General features: G+C 44.9%; 1 protein-coding gene across 6 annotated transcripts in view; it reads right to left on the bottom strand.

The window, feature by feature from the left end:
- Positions 1 to 9,082, bottom strand: part of LOC127583502 (solute carrier family 35 member E2A-like) — a 29,241-nt gene extending 20,159 nt beyond the window's left edge. The window contains exon 1 of one of the 6 annotated variants that reach the window (XM_052039551.1): positions 8,913 to 9,082. The gene's annotated coding sequence lies outside the window, so the exon portion shown is untranslated. The remainder of the gene's footprint in view (positions 1 to 8,912) is intronic. The other 5 variants (XM_052039555.1, XM_052039550.1, XM_052039552.1 and 2 more) reach the window with 5 other exon arrangements.
- Positions 9,083 to 20,633: the final 11,551 nt, after the last annotated feature.

The following is a 20,633-nucleotide window of genomic DNA, read 5'->3' as shown; positions in this document are numbered from 1 at the left end:
AAACATATGCCCTCTAGTTTTAGACTCTCCTACCCTAGGAAAAATACTGTTACCATCCACCTCTTCAATGCCTCTGATTTTATAAACCACTTTAATGTCACCCCTCAGCCTCCCTCACTCCAGGAAAGGCAGTCCCAGTCTATCCAGCCTCTCCTCATAACTCGAGCCCTCCAGTCCCAGCAACGCCTTGTTTGAAAGAAAAGTTGTATCGAACTGTACAATGATCACAATAAATCATTATCACCAGCACTGTTTAAAATGTTGCATTCAGCTCTGGAAAACAGAGGACTTCATTTCTATCAGTAACACTGGTTCTATCACTAAGGGTAGGAGGATGGCTAGGGTAAAGTTAGGTCCGATTAAAGACAAAGGTGGGATAATGTGCCTGGAGGCGGCGGAAGTGGGAGAATTCTCTTCGGTATTCACCAAGGAGAGGGGTCTTGATGATGCGGAAGGGAGTGCTGGTAAGGGTAATGTTCTTGAGGTTGTAGATATCAAGAGAGAGGATGTGTTGAAGTTGTTAAATAATATCAAGACAGATAAATCTCTGGGGCCTGATGGGATTTTCCCCAGGCTGCTTCGAGAGGTGAGGGAGGAGATTGTTGAACCGCTGGTAAGGATCTTTGAGTCCTCGTTGTCCACAGGGATGGTGCCGGAGGATTGGAGGGTGGCAAATGTTGTCCCCTTATTCAAAAAAGGTAGTAGGGATATAGTCCAGGGAATTACAGACCAGTGAGCCTTACGTCTGTGGTGGGTAAGCTGTTAGAAAGGATTCTTAGGGATAGGATCTATGAACACCTGGAGAATCATGGACTGATTAGGGACAGCCAGCATGGCTTTGTGAAGGGAACTCACAAGCCTGATAGAGTTCTTTGAGGAGGTGACGAGGAAGATTGATGAGGGTAGTGCGGTAGATGTGGTCTATATGGATTTAGTAAGGCATTTGATAAGGTTCCTCATGGTAGGCTTCTTCAGAAGGTCAGAAGCCAAGGGATCCAGGGAAGCTTGGCTGTGTGGATTAGGAATTGGCTTGCCTGTAGAAAGCAGAGGGTTGTGGTGGAAGGAGTGCCCTCGGATTGGAGGGCAGTGACTAGTGGTGTCCCGCAGGGATCGGTTCTGGGACCTCTACTTTTTGTGATATTTATAGATGACTTAGATGATGGGGTGGAAGGCTGGGTTAGTAAGTTTGCAGACAACACTAAGATCGGCAGTGTTGTGGATAGTGTGGAGGGCTGTTGGAGCTTACAGAGGGATATTGATAGGATGCAGAGCTGGGCTGACAAGTGGCAGATGGAGTTCAATCCAGAGAAGTGTGAGATGGTACACTTTGGAAGGACTAACTCCAGGGCAGAGTACAGGGTAAATGGCAAGGTACTTGGCAGTGTAGAGGAACAGAGGGATCTGGGGGGTCATATTCACAGTTCACTGAAAGTTGCCTCACAGGTGGATAGAGCAGTTAAGAAGGCCTATGGGATGTTAGCTTTCGTAAGTCGTGGGATTGAGTTTAAGAGCCGCAAAGTGATGATGCAGCTTTACAAAACTCTAGTTAGACCACACTTAGAGTACTGTGTCCAGTTCTGGTCGCCGCATCATAGGAAGGATGTGGAGGCGTTGGAAAGGGTGCAGAGGAGATTTACCAGGATGCTGCCTGGATTAGAGTGTATGGAATATGAGGAAAGGTTTACGGTGCTAGGGCTTTATTCACTGGAAAGGAGGAGGATGAGAGGAGACATGATAGAGGTATATAAAATATTGAGAGGAATAGATAGAGTAGACAGCCAGCGCCTCCTTCCCGGGGCACCAATGCTCAAGACAAGAGGGCATGGCTTTAAGGTTATGGGTGGGAGGTTCAGGGGAGATGTCAGGGGGAGGTTTTTCACCCAGAGAGTGGTTGGTGCATGGAATGCACTGCCTGGGGTGGTGGTGGAGGCAGATACATTGGACAGGTTCAAGAGTTTGTTGGATAGGCACATGGAGGAATGTGAGATAGAGGGATATGCAGGAGCAAAGGGTTAGATAGTGTGAGGGTGGTTTGATGGATGGCACAACATGGTGGGCTGAAGGGCCTGTTTTGTGCTGTATGGTTCTATGGTAATGTTTTGCTCTTAATATATTTGCACAGGCTATTATACTGACATATCAGTTTTGACCAGGAAGGAAAAACATACAATCTCTTCTACCTTTTCTGAAAAACTACCTTTTCAACAAAATTTAAACAATACAATTTAGATAAAATTTAGATAGCCAACACAAAACTCGGAGGCACAGTGAACATTGAAGAGGACGGTTACAGACTTAAAGGAGATTCAGAGAGGTTGTTGAAAGGGTGGCTGTATGGCAGATGAAATTTAATGCAAAAGGTTTCCTGGGTAGTAAAAATGAGAAGAGGCAATGTAAACTAGATTGCTTAATTCTAAAATGGTTTCAAGAACAGAAAGATCTAGGCATGTATGCGCATAATTCATTGACAGACAGACATTGAGAAAGTGGTTAAAAAAAATGAATGATCCTGGGCTTCCATTGCACAGTAGTGTAGCGGTTAGCATAATGCTATTACAGCGCCAGCGACCCGGGTTCAATTCCCGCCACTGTCCGTAAGGAGTTTGTATGTTCTCCCTGTGACTGCGTGGGTTTCCTCCGGGTGCTCCGGTTTCCTCCCACATTCCAAAGACATACGGGTTAGGAAGTTGTTATTTTGGCGCTGGAAGCGTGGCGACACTTGCGGGCTGCCCCCAGAACACTCTACGCAAAGGTGCATTTCACTGTTTGTTTTGATGTACATGTGACTAATAAAGAAATCTTAATGAGTACAAGCGCCAGAGAGGGTACAGTCAAGTAGTAAAAAGCATAGAATGAAAGTGAATGAAGAAGAACCAAAACTAGGAAACACTTGTTTATGCAGCAAGTGGTTTACATCTGGAATTCACTGCTGGGGTCATTAGCAATGGAAGCAAATTCAATTGTGGTGCTCAAAGGAGAGCTGGATAAGTATCTGAAAGGAAAGTATTTGCAGGACCATTGGGAGAGGGTGTGAAATTAGCTGGATTGCTTAGACAGGCAGTACAGATTTAGCAGTCTTAATGGCTTTCTTCCCTGCTGGATTGTAAAGTGCAACCTAGAGGTTTAATGAGAGTTCTCCTATAGAACTGGAATTATTCATTTGGATAATTGCTTAAATGTGATTACAAGGGATTCTACAATGGACTTGTGTTGTAAGTTCATTTATATGGCAGGATGCTGTTGAAATTCAGCATGCTGACCTTGCTAGAAGTTATTGGGAGCAACAGACCGGAAGATGGCCAAATCTCCATGGGAAAGGAGGGGCTGTCAAGGAGTGAATTACACTGAAGCCCTGTATCTCCAAGAGGTTGGTTACTGCCTTTATATAGACCACCTTCCAAAGGCAGGTAGATCAGAGGTGCGATTCTCACCTTCAGCTATGACCAATTGTTAAAAAACAGCTTCAGAAAATAAAATTGATGAAATGAACTTGCTGCTACTGAGCAATTCTTCCTGCAGCACTAATGGTGTGGATTTCAGTATGCCTAGAACCAATGTTAATATAATAAACTCTGAAATGCATCTGGATTTAATCCCATTGGGGAGCAGATTAATTATTTCATTTGGAATTCCAGTGGAGAATTCCCAAGCAGGTTTAGGAGTGCACCAAGAACACATTAACACCCACCGACATTCATGCAATGTCTTATCAATGCCAAGGCCAGCATTTACTGCCCTACTGTCCCAAACTGCACAGTCATTTCACCATGGTACGGGAATCACATGCAGGCCAAACGTCAGCTGTCCATTGCCCTCCACAGATGTTACCTGACCTGCTGAGTTTCTCCAGCAAGAAACATTTTGCTCTAGATTCCAGCATCTGCAGTCTCGTGTGTCTTCAAGATAGATTTTCTACCCGGAAGAACTTGGGGAACTATTTACATTTTTACGACAATCCATTTTCGCGGTGACAGCTTTTCATTCCATGTTTAATAGCTGGGAAATTTAAATTCAAGTTATCCTGCTGGAATTTGTCTCCCCAGTTGAGAATCTAGTTAGTTATAACCACTATGCTCTCCTACCCAGTGTGCTCGAATCATTCTTAATGATTTTATTTCATAACATGTTCATTTAAAGAATTCGATACACATCAAATTACCGAGTAACAGTCAGTTGCTGGACTTCATGCATACGCATTGCATTTACTCTGTTTGTAAACAGAGTACTTCAGCACTGACTAAAGTTTAACCTGTTTATTACAGGAGAGGGTGGGACATGTCACTGTTCGTTTGGTCGTATTATACAATATAATGTTAAACACTGGTTTTAACTAGCAATACCACAGAAGTCTAAAATATCAAAGATGTCCAAAAGTAGTGGGAGCCAGTAAGTTAAATTCAGCACCATGACCTGATGTGACAACATATATGGATAGAACACACCTGTGAACATGCTCAGATGATACCTTTAAATAACAGGCTCAATAAACCCCACGTACACATCAATCCTTCAGCATTCTGTACAGAATCACCAATAAAAAAAACAAAAACGAAAAACCACCACAGAAATAGATAGTCATAAAAATGTAAATAGTTCTCCAAGTCCTTCCAGGTAGGAAATCTATCTTTGCTGCATCTGATCAGAGAACCACAGTGAAATGACTGTGCAGTCTGGGAAAACAGAACACTACAGCACAGTACAGGCCATTTGGCCCACGATGTTGTGCCAACATTTTATCCTGCTCTAATATCTATCTAACCCTTCCCTCCCACATAGCCCTCCATTTCTCTATCATTCATGTGGCAGTAAATTCGCATTTGGGAAAGCATGGACTTATTAGGGAATGTCAACATGGCTTTGTGTAGGCAGGGTCCTGTCTCACAAATTTAATCAACTTTTTTTTGAGGTGATGAAGAAGATGTTTAATGAGGGTAGTAAAGGTTGTCCATGTGGACTTTAGCAAAGCATTTAACGAGGTCCCTCATGGGATCCACAGTGAGTTGGTAGGTTGCATATAAAATTGGGATGGTCGTAGAAGACAGAGGGTAGTGATGGAAGGGGGCTTCTCTGACTGGAGGTTTGTAACCAGTGGTGTTCTGTAGGGATCAGTGCTGGGACTTCTGTTCTGGATGAAAGTGCAGGTGGTCTGATTAGTAAGTTTGCAGATGACATGAAAATTGGTGGAGTTGTAGGTCATGGCAAAGTTGTCTAAGGACACAGCAAGATATAGATCAATTGGAAATTTGGGCAAAGAAATGGATAGAGTTTAATCAACACGTGCGAGGTGATGCATTTTGGGAGGTCAACTGCAAGAGGAACATGCACAGTAAAGACAGGATCGTTAGGAGCATTGATTTACTAAGGGATCTTGTGGTGCAAGTTCTTAGCTCCCTGAAAGTAGCCACACAAGTCGATAGGATGGTAAAGAAAGCATATGGCATGCTTGCCTTTACTGGTCGAGACACTGAGTCCTCAAGAATCAGGAAGTTATGTTGCAGCTTTTTAAAACTCTGGTTAGGCCACATCTGGACTATTGCATTCAGTTCTGGTCGCCCCATTATAGGAAGGATGTGGAGGCTATGGAGAGAATGCAGAAGAGGTTTAGCAGGATGTTGCCTGGATTAGAGGGCATGTGCTATAAGGAGAGGTTGGACAAACTAGGGTTATTTTCTCTGGAGCGGCAGAGGCTGAGGGGAGACCTCAGTTCATAAGATTAAGCGAGCACAGATAGAGTAGACAGCTGATATCTTTTTCCCAGAGTCAAAATGTCTAATACTAGAAGGCATGCATTTAAGGTGAGAGGGGAAAAGTCAAAAGGAAATGTGTGGAGCAAGTTTTTTTTTACAGAAAGTGGTGGGTGCCTGGAATGTGCTCTCAGAGGTGGGGGTGGAGGCAGATATGATAGAGGCATTTAAGGGACTCTTAGATAGGCACATGAATGTGCCGAGAATGGAGGGATATGGACCACGTGCAGGCAAAAGGGATTAGTTGTCATTAGCTTAATTAGTTTGGCACACATAATGGGCCAAAGGACCTGTTCCTGAGCTGTACTGTTCCATGTTCTAAGTTTTGTTTTTAAACACAGAGAGTGGTAGCTGCCTGGATCACACCACCAGGGGAGGTGGTAGAAGCAAATAACCAGCAACATTTAGGAAGCATTTAGATAGACAGATGAACAAGCAGCAAATAGAGAGGTACACAGCCTGTGCAGGCAGATGGGATTTGTTTAAATTGGCATAGATCTGGTGGGCCGAAGGGCCTGTTCTTGTGCTGTACTGTTCTATGTTCATTGGCTCTCACTCCCACACACTAACTCCATCTTCTAGACACACAGACGAGAAAAAGGGGAGGGGGAATGAGACAGAGACAAAGAGAGAACATTTGTGATCAGGGCTCAGCAAATAAGAGGGTAAATGGTGGTTTGGTGGGGCTGTCGGTGGAGGTTTAGGGGAGTCAGTCCACCCTGCTGGTGAGGGACAAATCACCAGGCTGATGGATCTTGCTACTACGGTTGGATCAGATCAAATGCTGGGGGCTGTGCCTGCTTCAGACTGGGTGTGAGGGGGAATGAAAGAGCCCCACCTTCCAGGCCAAGTGCTGTCCCCATCACCTACAGAAGGAGGTGGTCAGCAGCTGGATTTCAACAGGAACCACAAAGCACTATTGTTGGTAGGTATAAGATGGTTCAATGTGTTTGTGCAGTTTACTGCCCTCCCCCATGTCTCTAACTTTCACAAATTACTGCCATTAATAAAAAGTTAATTTGACTTTTCCATAATTTTGATCATCTTGTCCAAGACCCTGAGATAAGTTAGGTAGGACCTTACTAATCACTTGGACATTTTTCATTCACAAACTTGTACACAACACTGACAATTTACCTACAGAGACATCATTGAGCAGTGAGCTGTTTTTCTGCTCTGTTGATAACACGTGGGTGATAAAAGTCATGTGCCTATATGATACCTTTAACAATATCAGGATATTCCAAAGTCAACATTTTGTTATGTTGGTGAGAATACATTTTGTCTTACAATCAGGAATAAATCACCCACTGCATGGGACTTGGGAAAGCTGAAACAGTTGATCTAAAGGACAGCATGTCCAAGAACACTGCATTCTCATTGCTGAACTACATCATCAATCTAAACTTGGTGTTCCAAGTTTTTGGGACAGGATTTAACCTATAAAATTCAACAGCAGTATGTTTTGAAAAAGGCAAGATAAAAGCTATGCATAGATTTGTACATATTATTTACACATTATGAATTCACATACTAAAAGCATATCATTCATTTTAACTCAAGTGAAAAAAACATTTATGGTCAAGGTATTTACTAAAAAAACATTGAAATATTCTTCAAATAACTTATGTAATTTATTGAGGAAAATTACTTATGAAGCTCCTTGACACAATGGTGTATACTACAAAATTCTTTGCATACGATGAACCTTCTTTAAAATGAAATCATGTGGATTAACCATTTTGCCCATAAAATGCCAACTCACTCAAAATCACTCCCCCCACTCGCACACAAGTAGTTATATTAATTAGTTAATTCAGTGTTAGCAACGGTAGCAGAAAAAGACCCCAAAATGGAATTAGAACAGGCAAGTTTAATGAACATCTCAGGCCATCAACCTGATACATTAGTTGTTTTTCTCTCTACAGATATTGCAAGACTTGCATTGTTTTTATTTGACATCTCAAGTGAAAGACTGCACTTCAGATAATATACCATACCATCACTAGCCTTGTAAGCTGTCAAGCCCTCAGGATAGGGCTTGAACTCTCAATCCTCCGATAAAGCTTTTGATGAAACAAGGATCTCCAATCAAACGTAATGAACTTCAATGCCCCTTCATTTACAGCAGGGGATACCAGCTGTGGAAAAATGTGCTATTGGTAGACCCAGATCCTAATAGGGTGATGACAGCCAAAATCATTTTCCCCAGGGTAGAAGTATCAAGTACTAGAGGGCATGTATTGGGGGGGGTGTAGTTTAAAGGAAACGTGCAGGAAGTTTCTTTATACACAGTGGTTGGAACAGGTTGCCAGGAGTAGTGTTGGAAGCAGATACGAATGGTGTTTAAAAGTGGCTGTTGGATAAATATATGAATATGCAGGAAACAGGGGGATATGGATCATGTAGAGACAGAAAAGGTTTAGTTTAATTCGGCATCATGTTTGGCATAGACAGAGAAATGGCCACGTTCTCTCAAAAGGACAATGAAGAACCCAGAGCACTACAAGCAAAGCAGGCAGGTTCAACATTTATCCTTCAACATGTTTCTAGAAACGGATGATTTAGTCATGTATTTAATTGCCATGACATTATTACTTGAATAAAGCCAAGAAATGCAACTCCAAAGCTTTGGCCGGTGGGCTCCACACGTAGACACACTGCCGGAGTTACCTACCACCGTCCCGGCCAAAACAAAGATAAAAACCATTTTGTTTTAGTAGATCGTGTGGCTGTTAAACTGAAGTGGGGCGAGTTTGAGTTGCATCGGGGACCCAGAGTGCGGAGGTTACAGACAACAGCGGCTGAAGCGTCGCCTGTTCTGTGTTCACCCGGGGCTCGGGGCCCGGGGCTCATCCCCTCAAACCCGCCCCACCGGCGGCAGCGCACGGCCCGACCCCCGGGCCCCCGACCCCCGGGCCCCCGACCCCCGGGCCCCCGACCCCCGGGCCCCCGACCCCCGGGCCCGCCCCACCGGCGGCAGCGCACGGCCCGACCCCCGGGCCCCCGACCCCCGGGCCCGCCCCACCGGCGGCAGCGCACGGCCAGGCAGCAACCGACTGAGGCAGCAACAACCCTGACCGACCGCCCGCCCCGCCCATAGCGGCGGGAACCGAGCCCGGACCCCGCACCCCCCGCACCCGGGGCGGGCGTCGCCCCCTCACTCACCCGCAGGCGCGCTCAGCCTTTCCCCCGGACTCCCGGGCGCGCCTCACGCATGGTTGTGCTGGGCTGACGCATGGAGGTGTCCCGCCGCCCGCCGCCCGGTCCCCGGTCCCCGCCGCCAACGCGCAGACAAAGAGCGCCAGCCGCGGGCAAGAGCCGCCCCGCCGAGCATCATGGGCTCGTGGCTGACAGCCGGCGGACCTCCGCCCGCAGTGACCCTGCGGCCCATCGGGCGGCTCCTACCTCACTGGAGGATTATCCCGTTGGTGCACCGCGACCACAGCTTGTTTGTATCTGGTATCGTCAGAGCTCGGTGGAGTTTGGATGTTGAGATAATCAAAGGATGTGAGGTTGGTGCAGGTAGAGGATCGGCCGTGAACTGATTGAATAACAGGGCTGGCTAGAGGGGCCGAATGGCCTGCTATCCTGTTCCCACGGCACAGCCTCCCTCAGGGAACGTGTCCAGGCCTCAGAAGAAGACGTTATGGTGGAGGAACTCGGCGGGTCAGGCAGCCTCTGTGGAGGATCTGGACTGGTCTCCTGATGGTGTACTGACCCACTCAGCTCCTCCAGCCTTGTGTGTTTTACTGCAGATTCCAGCAGAGAAATGCAAAGCTTGGGGCAGGACTGTTAATGATGGAGCAATTAAATTCAGGGATGGTCAAGAGGCCAGAATCTAACAGAAGGTTCTAAGGCTACAGGATATTATAGAGATTAGGAGGGATGGATGGACTAGGGGAGATTACAGATGTAGAGAGGTATGTAGGGGCTAGAGGATTGTGCAGAAAAAGGGGGATGGGAAGATGTTAGAAAGATGGTAGGGGTGAGGGGTGGTGAGGCCATGGAAAAGATTTTTAAATAAACACAAGAATTTTTTTTCATTGAGTCATGACTTAGTCAGGAGTTGATGCAAGTCAGCAAGCTAGTGGTGATGGGTGAAGGTGGCTTGTTGCAAGTGAGGATAGGACAGAAAAGTTTTGGATGATCTTAAATTTACTCCTCTTCCATTTACCAAATACCTGTAGTTTGGGTTCATAAACTTTTGATGCCTCTTAGGTTACAATCAGTGCTATCAACGGCAGGAAACATTTTTGGGAATAAAAGAGTTGAAGACTTAATTTGTATTTTGAAGAGTGATATTTGCAAACATCGGGCCTTAGTGAGCTTCATTTAAAAAAAAGCAATTGTGTGAAACTAGGTTACCCAGCGTCATCAAATGAAGCAAAGGACACATAACATGAAATCTAATGTCATCCTATGTTTGCTGTGTCTCAGTCTCTGTGAACCCATCTTTCTTGTTTTTCTTGGAGCAGAAAAGGTTACTAGAAAGATTAATAGAACTGTTGAGAATTGTGAGGGATTTTATTAATGAAAATAAGGGAAAGCGTTTCCAGTGGCAGGAAGGCTGGTTACCAGAGAACACATTTGTTATTTTAGCAAAAGAGCCAGCAGCAAGCTGAGAAAATGTTTGCTTCAGTGAGACATGTCAACTTAGATTGCACCATCAGAATGGGTTATTGAAGCCAATTTAGTAGTTTTATTATGTCATGCAGTGATACACAATGGAAACAGGCCATTCGGCCCACCACATCCATGCTAACCAGTGGGCACCCATCTGTATTAATCCCATTTTCCTGCACTTGCTCCATAGTTTTCGATGCCTGATTGATTCAATTGCTCATCTAGACACTTCTTAAATGCTGTCAGTGACACTGCTTCCACCACTCTCTCAGGCAGTGTCTTCCAGGTTCTTGCCATTTTCTGGGTGAAGAAGGCCCCTCTCAGATCCCCTCTAAATCTCTCCCCCTTGCTCTATGTCTGCTTTATTTTTTTGATCTGTTTTATTCACCTCTGATAAGGAGAAAAGTTCCTTGCAGTCTACCTATATCTCAGTCATGTCCCCTCTGAACCTCCTCCACTCGAGGGAGAGCAGATCCAGCCCCTCCTCATAACTGAAACGCTCCATCCCAGGCAACACACTGGTGAATCTCCTCCGTACCCTCTCCAGCACTGTCACAGCTTTCCCATAGTCTGGTGATCAGAACTGCACTCAGAACTCCAGCTGAGGTCTAACCAATGTTTTATAAAGTTGAAGCACAACCTTCCTGTTCTTGTGTTCACTGACCTGACTAATGAAGGCCAGCATCCCGTTTACCTTCTTAACCACCTTATCTACCTGTGCTGTGCTGCCACCTTAAGGATCTTCGGACTTGCACATTAAGGTCTCCCAGTTCCTCCATACTCCCTAGGATGCCACCATCCATGTGTATTTAACCAACTCATTGATACCACCCTGGAGCCTAAGACCACCCTCCACACTGTCAACAACTCCATCGACCTTCATGTCATCTGCAAACTTACTGATCATGCCTCCTACACCCACACCCAAATCATTCACTTTTATCTCAAACAGAAAGGCTCCCAGCACCACTAGTCACAGGCATTCAATCACAAAATCAGCCCTCTACCATCACCCTCTCTCTCCTATTTTCAAGTCAATTTTGGATCCAATTTTTGAACATACCCTGGATCTCATGGACCCTAACCTTTCCAACCAATCTCCTAGATGGAACTTTGTTGAAGGCCTTACTGAAATCCATGTAAACCACATCTACAGCACTACCCTCATCAATACACTTTGTTACCACCTCAGAAAATTCTATCAGATTGGTCAGATAAGTTTGGCCCTTGACAAAACTATGTTGGCTGTCTCTGATTGGTCCCTGCCTGTCCAAGTGATCATTAATCCTGTCCCTCAGAAGTTATTCCAATAACTTCTCTGTTACTGATGTTCGGGTCACAGGTCTACAGTTACCAGGCTTTTCCCTGCTACCCTTCTTTGGAGACCATGTTTGCTGTTCTCCAGTCATCTGTTACCTCACCTATGGTTAGCAAAGATTTAAAAATCTTAGAGCCCCAGCAATCTCTTCTTCTGTCTTCCAATAGCAGCCTGGGATAAATCTCATCCAGTTCTGGGAATCAATCTACCTTTAAGCCCACTAAGGCATTGAGTACCTCCTCTTTGTTTGTGAAGAACATAAAACATGGAACATTACAGCACAGGACAGGCCCTTCGGCCCAAGATGTTGTGCAAACATTTTATCCTGCTCTAAGATCTATCTAACCCTTCCCTCCCACATGGCCCTCCATTTTTCTATCATTCATGTGTCTATCTAAGAGTCTCTCAAATGTCCCTAATGTATCTGCCCCCACAACCTCTGCCGGCAGCGTGTTCCATGCACCCACCACTCTCTGTGTAAAAAAACTTACCCCTGACATCCCCCTTATACCTTCCTCCAATCACCTTAAAATTATGTCCTGTGTTAGCCATTGTCGCCCTGGGATAAAGTCTCTGACTGTCCACTCGATCTATGCCTCTTATCTTGCACTAGACCGTTACCTACCCCTTCGCTGAATTCTCTAACAACAAAGTCGGTTTTCTTTGTGAATACCAATGAAAAGGATTCTCAGTAAAGCTCCTTCCCTTATTGGTCTCTCTACATACTGTGCATAAAACCTTTCCTGGGCGCACCTCAGGAATTCCACCTACATCGCACCACCCCCCCCCCCCCCCAACCCCCACTCAAACCTTTTACACTGACACAAGCCCAGGTAATATTTGGGAAATTAAAAATGCCAAGTACTATAGCCCTATTTTTATGATATCTCACTGCTAGTTGTGTACATATCTCCATTATGTAGCCCAGCTGTGGGCTTTGTCTCAGGCAACAGCGAAAGCTGACTTCAAAAATAAAGTGACAACGTTCTGTTGGGACTGTGCATCAGGATAAGTGACAAGGTGTCAAATTGAATCTGAATGTCCCAGATTCCAAAACAGATCAATGATTTACTCAGCTAGAAACTATCTCAATGTCTTTTTAAAGCAACTGCCAAACCTAAAGTTGGCAGCCCTGCTGCAACTATTGTTGGACAGTAAACCCAGGTCTTGTTATTCAGAGTAATGAGACAGGTGAGGCTGGAATCAGGGACAGAGCAGTTGTAAATGCTGCAACCACTCTTCCTGTTTCAGATCATCCTTTGAAACTAACTGTGTCAGTCATTGGTCATCAAGTGCACAAGAAAGTAAATTCTCGGGCATAAGGCCTCAAGGATAATTCAAGTCCTGGAACTTAAGTGCTGAGAGTGGAATTGGTAGATGCCACAACATACAAAGATGAGTGAGATTCACTAAATATTGACGTTGCACACTGTCCTAGTTCCAGGATGTGTTTATTAGCATTGTCTCAAATAACAGCTGGAAGAGCAGTATTTGGAAGCCACTATGGTGTGTTTCCCACTTCTATTTAATTACTATTGCTTATGAGGATAGCGTTTTGATTGTGAATTAGGGTCCTACATTGAACCACTGCCTCACAGTCCAAGGGATAAAGATCCAGCATGGCCAACCTCTCTCTATAACTCAGGCCCTCTAGTCCAGAGATCATTCCTGACCTCTGGTCCTGTCTGTGTGGAGTTTGCACGTTCTCTCTGTCACCGTTTCCCCACCTGGGGTGCTTTCGGTTCCTCCCACATCCGAAAGATGTGTGGGCTGGTAGGTTAATTTGCCACTGTAGGTGGGCCCTCTTGTGCAGGTGAGTGGTGGAAGTGGGGGAATAAAGAGGCACGAACATTGAATTCTCCCACTAAGTAATCCCCACACCCCCGCCCCCCCCACCACACTTCTTCCTTTCTTCCCTTTCCCAGCCTCTCTCTCTTTCCTCTACCCCCTTTTTTTCTCTTTACCCCTGACCCATCCCCCGGTGGATCTGATCTCCCCTCCTCCCCGCACCTGCCTATCACTGTCTCTTACCTGCATCTACCTATCTCCACCCTGTGCCCACCCCACCTCCCCTCTTTTGTCCACCTATCACTGCTCTGCTTTTCCCTCCTATATATTGGGCTTCCCCTTTTCCTATCTTCAGTCCTGAAGAAGGGTCAGAAGGGAAGGGGGGAGAAGAGGAGGGTGATAGTGATAGGGGATTCTATAGTAAGGGAGCAGACAGGAGATTCTGTGGACGTGAAAGAGACTCCTGGATGGTATGTTGCCTCCCTGGTGCCAGGGTCAGGGACATCTCGGATCGGGTCCACAGCATTCTGAAGGGGGATGGTGAACAGCCAGAGCTCGTGGTACATATTGGTACCAATGACATAGGTAGGAAAAGAGATGAGGTCCTGAAGAGGGAAGATAGGGAGTTAGGTAGGAAGCTGAAAAGCAGGACCTCAAGGGCAGTAATCTCTGGATTGCTGCCTGTGCCACACGCCAGTGAGGGTAAGAATAGGATGATTTGGCAGATGAATGCATGGCTGAAGATTTGGGGCAGGGTTTCAGATTTGTTGATAATTGGGACCTCTTCTGGGGAAGGTACGACCTGTACAAAAGGGAGGGGTTACACCTGAACTGGAGGGGGACAGGTTTCTTGTGGGCAGGTTTGCTAGAACTGTTGGGGAGGCTTTAAACTAGTTTGGCAGGAGGATGGGAACCAGAATGACAGGTCAGAGCTTGGTTCATTTAGTGTACAAGTAGATGCAGAGTGTAGAAAGACTGAGGAAGGATAGGCAGTTGAAAGGGCAAAATTGCAGTCAGTTGGATGGGCTGAAGTGTGTCTACTTTAATGTGAGAAGTATGAGGAACAAAGGTGATGAACTTTGAGCATGGGTAAGTACGTGCAGCTATGATGTGGTGTCCATTACAGAGACTTAGCTGTCGCAAAGGTGGGAATAGCTGCTGGATATTCCAGGGTTTAGATGGTTCAAAAGGGACAGGGACGGAGGTAAAGAGGTGGGGCAGTGGCTTTGCTGATCAGGGACAGTGTCACAGCTGTAGAAAGGGAGGACGTCCTGGAGGGATCATCCACTGAGTCAGTGTGGGTGGAAGTCAGAAACAGGAAGGGAGCGATCACTCTATTGGGAGTATTCTACAGACCCCCCAGTAGCAGCAGAGACACTGAGGAGCAGATCGGGAGGCAGATTTTGGAGAGGTGCAAAAATAACACGGCTGTTGTCATGGGTGATTTCAGCTTCCCTAATATTGATTGGCACCTCCTGAGTGTAAAGGGGATAGATGAGGCAGAGTTTGTTCGGTGTGTACGTTCCTGACACAGTATGTGGACAGGCTGACGCCCCTGTCCCTTTTGAAACATCTAAACCCCAGTATATCCAGCAGCCATTCCTGCCCTTGTGACAGCCAAGTCTCTGTAATGGCCACCATGTCATAGTTCCAAGTACTGACCCACGCTCTAAGTTCATCAGCTGTGTTCCTGATACTTTTCGCATTAAAGTAGACACATTTCAGCCCATCCAACTGACTGCAATTTTGCCCTTTCAACTGCCTATCCTTCCTCACAGTCTTTCTACACTCTGCATCTACTTGTACACTAAATAAACCAGGCCATACTGGACCTGGTTCTAGGCAATGAGCCTGATCAGGTTTCAGATCTCTCGGTGGGAGAGCATTTTGGAGATAGTGACCATAACTCCTTGACCTTTACCATAGCCCTGGAGAGGGATAGGAGCAGACGATATGGGAAAGTATTTAACTGAGGGAGGGGGAATTCTGATGCTAGTAGGCAGGAACTTGGGAGTGTAAATTGGGAACAGATGTTCTTGGGGAAGTGCACAGCGGAGAAGTTGATGTTGTTTAAGGAATACTTGCATGGGGCTCTGGATACGTTTGTCCATTGAGGCATTCTGCATATATGTGAAGAATAGGTGGATGACTAGGACCGATCAGGGATAAAAGAGGAAACAGGTGCCTGGAGTCAGAAGAGGTAGGGGAGGTTCTTAATAGAACCATAGAACACTATAGCACAGAAAACAGGCCACTCAGCCCTTCTAGTCTGTTCTGAAACTTTATTCCACTAGTCCCATTGACCTGCACCCAGTCCATAACCTTCCAGACCTCTCCCATCCATGTATCCATCCAATTTATTCTTAAAACTTAAGAGTGAGCCACATTTACCACGTCAGATGGCAGCTCATTCCACACTCCCACCACTCTCTGAATGAAGAAGTTCCCCCTAAACCTTTCCCCTTTCACCCCAAAGCCATGTCCTCTCGTACTTATCTCTCCTAATCTAAGCGGAAAGAACCTACTCATATTTACTCTGTCTATACCCTCAATTTTGTAAACCCCTATCAAATCTCCCCTCATTCTTCTACACTCCAAGGAATAAAGTCCTAACCTGTTCAATCTTTCCCTGTAACTCAACTCCTGAAGACCCGGCAACATTCTAGTAAATCTCCTCTGCACTCTTTCAATCTTACAAATATCCTTCCTATAGTTAGGTGACCAGAACTGCACACAATACTCCAAATTTGGCCTCACCCGTGTCTTATACAACCTCACCATAACATCCCAACTCCTATACTCATATTTCTGAATGCCAGGATGCCAAAAGCCTTCTTTACATCCCTGTCTACCTGTGACGCCACTTTCAGATAATTATGTGTCTGAATTTCCAGATCCCTTTTTTTCTCCACACTCCACAGTGCCCTACCATTTACTGTGTATGTCCTAGCTTGGTTGTCCTTTCAAAATGCAACACCTCACACTTGTCTGCATTAAATTCTATCTGCCATTTTCTGGCCCATTTTTCCAGTTGGTCCAGATACCTCTGCAAGCTTTGAAAGCCTTCCTCACTGTCCACTACGCCTCCAATCTTAGTATCATCAACAAACTTGCTGATCCAATTTACCACGTTATCATCTAGATCATTGATATATACAACAAACAACTATGGTCCCAGCACAGATCCCTGAGGCACACCACTAGTCACAGGCCTCCAGTCTGAGAAACAATCATCCACTACCACTCTGTCTTCTCCCATACATCCAATTTCAAATCGAGTTTACAACTTCTCCATGGATACCTGGTGTCTGAACCTTCTGAACTAACCTCCCATGTGGGACCTTGTCAAAGGCCTTACTAAAGTCCATGTAGACAACATCCACAGCCTTTCCTTCATCTACTTTCTTGGTAACCTCCTCGAAAAACTACAAGATTCGTTAAACATGATCTACCACGCAGAAAGCCATGCTGACTATCCTTAATCAGTCCTTGGCTGTCCAAATACTTGTATATCCGATCTCTCAGAACACCTTCCAATAATTTACCTACCACTGATGTCAGGCTCACTGGCCTGTAATTACCTGGTTTACTTTTAGAGCCTTTTTTTAAGCAAACTGAACAACATGAGCTACCCTCCAGTCCTCCGGCACCGCACCCGTGGCTAAGGGCATTTTAAACATGTCTGCCAGGGCCCTGCAATTTCTACACTAGTCTCTCTCAAGGTCCAAGGAAATATCACGTCAGGCCCAGGGGACTTATCTACCTTTATTCGCTGTAAGGCAGCGAGCACCTCCTCCTCTTTAATCTCTATGTTCCATGATACTACTGCTTGTTTCCCTTCCTTCCATATCCACTCTGCCAGTTTCCTGAGTAAATACTGATGCAAAAAAACTGTTTAAGATCTCCCCATCTCCTGAGGCTCCACACATAGACGACCACTCTGATTTTCTAAGGGACCAATTTGTCCCTTACTATCCTGTTACTCTTAATATACTTGTAGAAACCCTTCGGGTTTACCTTCACGTTATCTGCCAAAGCAACCTCATGTCTTCTTTTTGCCTTCCTGATTTCCTTCTTTAGTATTTTCTTACATTTTCTATACTCTACAAGTACCTCATTTATTCCTAGTTACCCATACCTGCTATACACCTCTCTCCTTTTCTTAACCAGATCGCCAATATCCCTTGAAAACCAAGGTTCCCTATGCTTGTTAACTTTGCCTTTAATCCTGGCAGGAACATGCAAACTCTGCACTCTCAAAATTTTGCCTTTGAAGGCCTTCCGCTTACTGAACACATTCTTGCCAGAAAACAACTTATCCCAATCCACTCTTCCTAGATCCCTTCTCATTTCCACAAAATTGGCCTTTCTCTAATTTAGAACCTCAACTCGAGGACCAGACCTGTCCTTATCCATAATTAACTTGAAACTAATGACATTATGGTCACTGGACCCAAAATGCTCCCCTACACATACTTCTGTCACCTGACCTGTCTGGTTCCCTAATAGGAGATGAATGAATACTTTGCTTCAGTATTCACCAGAGAGAGAGAGACCTTGACGTTTGTGAGGATGGCATATGACAGGCTGATACGCTAGGGCATGTCGACGTGAGGAAGGAGGATGTGTTGGAACTTTTGAAAAACATTAGGAGAGATAAGTCACAGGGCTGGACAAGATATATCCAAAGTTATTACAGGAAGCGAGGGAAGAGATTGCTGCACCTTTAGCGACGATCTTTGCATCCTCACTGGCCACAGGAGTAGTGCCAGACGATTGGAGGGTGGCAAATGTTGTTCCTTTGTTAAAGAAAAGGAATAGGGATAACCCTGGGAATTACAGACCAGTGAGTCTTACTTCAGTGGTGGGCAAATTACTGGAGAAGATTCTTAGAGACAGGATTTATGGGCATTTAGAGAAGCATAGGCTGATTAGGGACAGTCAGATAAGATCAGATATCTTTACTAGCCACATGTACATCGAAACACACAGTGAAATGCATCTTTTGCGTAGAGTGTTCTGGGGGCAGCCCGCAAGTGTCGCCACGCTTCTGGTGCCAGCATAGCACGCCCACAACTTCCTAACCCACATGTCTTTGGAATGTGGGAGGAAATCGGAGTCAGCGTGGCTTTGTGAGGGCCAGGTCGTGCCTCACAAGCCTGATTGAATTCTTTGAGGATGTGACAAAGCACATTGATGAAGGTAGAGCAGTGGATGTGGTGTACATGGATTTTAGTAAGGCGTTTGATAAGGTTCCTTATGGAAGGCTCATTCAGAAAGTCAGGAGGCATGGGATCCAGGGAAACTTGGCTGTGTGGATTCAGAATTGGTTCGCCCATCGAAGACAGAGGGTGCTGGTATATGGAGCATATTCTGCCTGGAGGTCGGTGACCAGTGGTGTTCCACAGGGATCTGTTCTGGGACCCCTGGTCTTGTCATTTTTATAAATGACTTGGATAAGGATGTGGAAGGGTGAGTTAAATAAATTTGCTGATGATACAAAGGTTGGTGGTGTTGTGGATAGTGTAGAAGGTTGCTGTAGATTACAACAGGATATTGATAGAATGCAGAGCTGGTCTAAGTAGTGGCAGATGGAGTTCAACCCAGATAAGTGTGAAGTGATACACTTCGGGAGATCGAATTCGAAGGCAGAATACAAGGTTAATGACAGGACTCTTAGTAGTGTGGAGGAACAGAGGGATCTTGGGGTCCAAGTCCATAGGTCCCTCAAGGTTGCCATGCAGTTCGATAGGGTTGTTAAGAAGGTGTATGGAGTGTTGGCCTTCATTAGTCGGAGTATTGAGTTCAAGAGCCGCGAGGTGATGTTGCAGCTCTATAGAACTCTGGTCAGACCACACTTGGAGTATTGTGTTCAGTTCTGACTGCCTCATTATAGAAAGGTTGTGGAAAACTTTAGAGAGGGTGCAGAGGAGATTTACTAGGATGTTGCCTGGATTGGAAAGCATGTTTTATGAGGATAGGTTGAGCGAGCTAGGGCTTTTCTCTTTGGAGAGAAGGAGGATGTGAGGTGACTTGATAGAGGTGTACAAGATGATAAGAGGCATAGATCGAGTGGACAGTCGGAGACTTTTTTCCCAGTGCGTCAATGGCTAACACAGGACATAATTTTAAGGTGATTGGAGGAAGGTATAAGGGGGATGTCAGGAGTAAGTTTTTTTTACACAGAGAGTGGGTGGGTGCGTGGAACACACTGCCGGCAGAGGTGGTGGGAGCAGATACATTAGGGACATTTAACAGATTCTTAGATAGACACATGATTCCTTATCAATAAGTAAATTAACTGATAATTTGGTAGTTAAACATGCTTTGAGGATTTGGTTACAATTTAGAAAATACTATGGTTTATTGACATTTTCTTTGTCTAGTCCCATTTTTGCTAATTTTTTCTTCAAACCTTCTATGACTGATATAGTTTTAAAGAATGGGATAGATTGGGTATTACTCGTTTTCAGGGTCCATTTGTAGGAGGAAATTTTTTAACGTTTGAACAATTGGCAACTAAATATAATTTGCCAAAAACTCACTTTTTCGATATTTGTAAATTAGAGGTTTTCTCCAATCTCAAGTACATACCCTTCCCTATGTCCTGATAAGAACTTACTAGATGTATTTTTTAATTTGAAGCCTTTTTATGATGCTTCAATATCTAAGATTTATGGTAGATTATCAGAATGAATAAGGTCCCTTTAAACAAAATTAAATATGCTTGGAACGCAATTTGCAGATTTCAATTTCCGAGGAAACCTGGAATCAAATTTTTAAACTGATTAATACTTCATCATTATGTGCGCGTCACTCCTTCCTTCAATTTAAAGTAGTCCATAGAGCTCACCTGTCCAAAGATAAGTTATCGCGTTTCAATTCGGATATATCTCCTTATTGTGACAAATGCAATAATGGAGAGGCTTCTTTAATCCATATGTTTTGGTCATGTCCGACTTTGGAAAAATTCTGGATAGAGGTATTTCAAACTTTTTCCGTACTTTTTAAAATAAATTTTCAGGCAAATCCTTTAAACTGCATTATTCGGGATTGTTGCAGAAAAAGATATAATTTTGGAGACTTCTGACTTACACATACTGGCCTTCATTTCTCTTATTGCCAGGAGGGCTGCGTATTGCTTAAATGGAAGGAAA

Source organism: Pristis pectinata, chromosome 26 (assembly GCF_009764475.1).
Source record: "Pristis pectinata isolate sPriPec2 chromosome 26, sPriPec2.1.pri, whole genome shotgun sequence".
Taxonomy (NCBI): Eukaryota; Metazoa; Chordata; class Chondrichthyes; order Rhinopristiformes; family Pristidae; genus Pristis; species Pristis pectinata.
This window is presented reverse-complemented; position numbering and strand designations above follow the sequence as displayed.